We start from the raw sequence: 4,791 nt of genomic DNA on the forward strand, positions 1-4,791 counted from the left end.
AATGATCTGCTGCGTATCTTGGCTTGGTTGCTTCCAAAGCAAAATAGAGTGCTCGCCAACACATATCGAGCAAAGAAACTTGTCAGTCCATTCACAATGGGTGTGGAAAGAATTCATACATGTCCAAATCATTGTATCTTGTACTACGAGGATACTTTCAAAGGTTTGGACAAATGTCCTGTATGTTCTGCAAGTCGGTACAAAAACAATTCCAGTTATTGTGATGACGACAGGCAAGGTCCAACCGATGGGAATAAAAGGAAGAGGAAGGGTGCAAGGAATAGTGTTGCCACTTTTGAGCTAGAAGACACTACTTTAGGCATTTCTAAGAAGTAGAGTAGAATTCCTACCTTGGTCATGTGGTACCTCTCTGTTGTCGATCGCCTCAGGCGTTTCTTCTCAAATCCAAAGAACGCTGAACTGATGCGATGGTGGGATTCAGATAAGCACAGGAAAGGTGATGGAAAGCTTCAACATCTATCCAATGCCCGCTAGTGGAAGAAGTTCGATGAGCGATATCCACAATTTGGAAATGATCCAAGAAATGTTCGATTTGCACTAAGTACGGATGTAATGAATCTGTTCGGTGAAAGGACCATCACTCACAGCACATGATCAGTGATCTTGATGATGTACAACCTGCCAACATGGTTGTGCCAAAAGAGAAAGTACCTTTTGATATCCATCCTTATACAAGGACCAAAGCATCCTGGCATCGATATAGATGTTTTTCTTGAGCCTTTGATACAAGAGATAAAAACTTTATGGAAGAATGATATCGACATCATTAATGGTTTTACACTGCAGGAATTTAATCTAAGAGCCATTATCTTCGTCACCATCAATGATTACCAAGCATTATTTGTCTTGTCAGGATAGGTGAAAGGTAAGACAGGATGCACGGGGTGCATTAATGACACCGTATGGTCTTTCCTAGAAGGTTCTAGAAAGGTAGTTTACCTTGGGTATAGACGTTTCTTGGTGGAAGGACACATGTACCGAAGTAAGAAGGTCTATAATTTTTTTGGCGGCAAGCCCGACCTTGAATCTGCTCCAGAAAAATGAGATGGGCACTATGATTTCAACATGATCAGGACCATTCAGGTTCCTTATGGGAAGATGATAAAAAATGAGAAGAAGAGAGATAGAGATAATCCACCTATCGATGGCGTGCCATTCAAGAAGCTATCGATCTTCTACAAGTACTTGCTGTATTGGCCGAACCTTAAAGTCTGCCATGCCATCGATGGTATGCACCTGAAGAAGAATATGTTTGGTAACACAATTGGTCTCTTCCTAGAGACATCAGCCAAGACAAAGGATACCCTGAAGTCACGACAAGACTTAGTAGCCATTAAGATAAGACAAGACCTTCACCCCTATCGATAAAAGGAATGGAAGATATGAACTACCCCGGCTAGCTACAACTTGACACTAGATGAGAAGAAGGCAGTGTGCTAGTCGTTACGGGGGATTAGAGTACCAAGTCGATTCTCATCCAACATCAGAAAACTAGTCTCAATGAAAGATCTGTCGCTATCTGACTACAACTATCATGATTGTCATGTGATGCTGACGTTGTTCCTTTCAATTGCAATTAGAGCGATCAAGCTTGTATATGTGAAGATGGTTATCACTTGATTGTGTTACTTTTTCAACAAAATTTCTCAAAAGGTTATTGATGAAGATGAATTGAAACACCTCAAAGAATTTATTGGGGAGACTATGGTGCAATTGGAAATATGCTTCCCTCCAAGATTTTTCAATATTATGGAACATCTCATGATTCACATGGTTGATCAGATACGGGCACCTCACAATAATGTCATCTTTAGTCTGTCAACACTTGAGTGTGATTCGTGCTCAAATTAAGGGCCGCTCGGAAGATTGGATCATGAGGGAGCACAAGTGTCGTTTGACCGCATGGTTGAAGCACCTAAATCTACCAGATGGGAAAACCATGGAAGATCAAACGATCAAAAGATTGGCAGTTGGCCCATCTAGGCATGTCACGTCATGGCAAGGTTATGATATTAATGGATATCTATTTTATACTACCGCGAAGGATAAGAAGACTCTATCTCGGAACAGTGGTGTTTGTCTTGAGGCCTTAGAGGAGAGAACCGGCCAAAATACCACATATTATGGTGTCATAGATGATATACGGGAAGTCCAATATGGTTCCAATATACAGATCCGTTGGGTCAAACATCCAAAAGGTGTTGAAGTGGACGGCTATAGGCTCACAATTGTTGACCTCAACAATGTTGGTTACAAAGATAGCCCTTGGGAACTTGCTCATAGGTTGCACAGGTTATGTATGTTGTTGATCCTGCAAAAAAGACAAAGTACATTGCAGTCCCTGGAAAACAAAAAATCTTAGGAGTTGATTGTATCGAAGACGTTGAAGAATATAATCAGTACAATGAAATGAACCTCTTCATAGACCTACCACAGAAGATGATGATTTTTACCTACCGCAGAAGATGATGATTTTAGAAGCAAGTATAAAGAAAGATGAAATGCCTTGGGCACGCAAGGACGGAGAATTAAGAATTGTTACCGTGTAATATATAACTAGTTTGAGTCTATTTAACTCGTGTAATATGTAGTTTGAATTAATTATCTCATGGACTTTAAATCAATTATGTCATGTAACTGAATCAATTACCTAATACTTTTGAAGTTGGCATATATATTTTTCATTTGAGAAGCATAATAACTTTTGAAGTTGAATGTATGAGTATATGTGAATGTGTTTAGTGGATGTATTTTTTGATTGCAAACTTTTACAATTTATCTCGGATGAATATAAACTTTATATCAAAATTGTAGAGCTCAACGAGACATTAAACTTTATCGTTGACAACTTTTGCATTTGAGATCATTTAATAGCTCAAAAATACATTTTAGAAGAAAAACAAAAATGGAGAAACGATTTCTAGGGGCGGGTGAATCCATCCCACCACTGGAAACGATTTTCAGGAGCGGGTGACTCCATCACTCGCTCCTATAAATCCTTTCTAGAGGTGGGTGGTGGTGCCACCCATCCCTGCTAATGGCACCCTATATATGATAATGCCTGCAGGGAGTTAGCCAAATTTTTGGAGAAGCCCGTGGGATGCCAATAGGCCGCCAAAATTTTCCCCCTCCCTCCCCCGGACTGGTGCCACTCCCCTCCCCCACGGGCTCCGGAACCGTCGGGCCACAGCGTCGCCTTTCCCATCGTGGCGCCTCCCCGCGCCACCTCTCCACCGCCGGACCGTGCAACATGGGGCGCGCCTCCTTCCCTCCTCTCCACCGCTGCGGGGTCGGGTAGCCTCCTCCTCGAGTGCCGCCGCCTTCCAGCTGAGCCGCCTCCTTGCCCGGCCGCCTCCTCATCCCTGCCGGCCTCGGGCAGCCTCCTCCCCAAGCACCACCTCCCCACTGGGCCACCGCCTACCTGCCACGGGTAAATTTCTTCAATTATTATGTAAACCAACAATTGTAAATTTCTTCCATTATTTTGGACAATCATTGAAGTTAATTTTTGGAAAAATCTATCTTGTCTAAATTATCATTGCAGTTGATGTTTGTGGAATTATCTATCTTATTACAATTTTATTTTGATATTTTTGGCTAACTATGGCAAGTGGAAGTGGCAGCGGCGGCTGTGGAGGTGGCCGCCGTGGTGGTGGCAGATCAGTTCCCAACATAGTAATATCCTTTCCTTCTTTTAATTAATTTTTTTAATACACATGAATAAATTCTAAATTTACTTACATACAATGTAGCTTATCAACCCTATTACAATGGGTTAAAGATGTTGTCGAAGTTATAAGTGGTACTTCTCTTGTAATGCAAACCGAAGGTGTCGGTGAACCTCATTTTAAAAGAGTACATATCACTTTACAAGTACCTATTTGAGATACAGATTTCACCTTGATGTCAACAGGAGAGGCCATCCCGATGGTTTCAATTGCCGCATGGGGTCAAATAGCACCAACGGGTAACTTTTGAGAGGACCGTCATAGAGACCTGCCTAGAGCAGCTTAAGGATCATGGGTACTTTGTGCCAAACTTGTCATATTTTTTAATAAAGTAGCTTGAGGAGGGAGAAGACAATGTGATTGTGACTACTAAGAGACTTTATCGACTTAATCAACATGACATGGTATGGAACATTCTTTTATCATTCTTAACTTTAGTTATGTTACATCTTTTAACTTTCATCGTGTTATTATCATCTTTTAGGATATATTTGGTACTACCATTGCGGCAACGAGCTTTCATACGATTCTGGATCAAGTCTTGGATGTGTTTGATTTGACTTACATGGGTGGAAACTCGATATTCACCAGAGATTGGAAGTTCCAGGCCCAGCTCACTTTCTATAGGCCACATCAATTAACATCTCCATTGTTCGAGATTTATAGTAGTGTATGTGACCATCCATATGAAGCGAAAGAGAGTGCACTCATCCGTGCTCTAACTTATTTTGATGAAGTTCTAGGCTGGATGATTGGAGACCTTAACTATGTTCCATATCTAAGCATATCTAAGGAAGCGAGCTAGATTAGTACGAAATATGTAACATGTATGGTTGTACGCCTACCCTTTTCTTATGGATTTAAACTTGTTCCCTCTACGACCTTTTAAGTATTGATGTACGAACTTGCACTATTATCAGGAGCAGACTACTTGCTCCCGCAAACAGCTATTTGTAGCTGCGAAAGCTAGGAGCGGGTGGCGCGTCCGCCCTACAAATGTCATTTCAACCGTCCCTAGAAATCATTTTTTATAGTGGGTGAA

The sequence above is a fragment of the Setaria viridis genome, chromosome 7 (genome assembly GCF_005286985.2).
Source record: "Setaria viridis chromosome 7, Setaria_viridis_v4.0, whole genome shotgun sequence".
Lineage (NCBI taxonomy): Eukaryota > Viridiplantae > Streptophyta > Magnoliopsida > Poales > Poaceae > Setaria > Setaria viridis.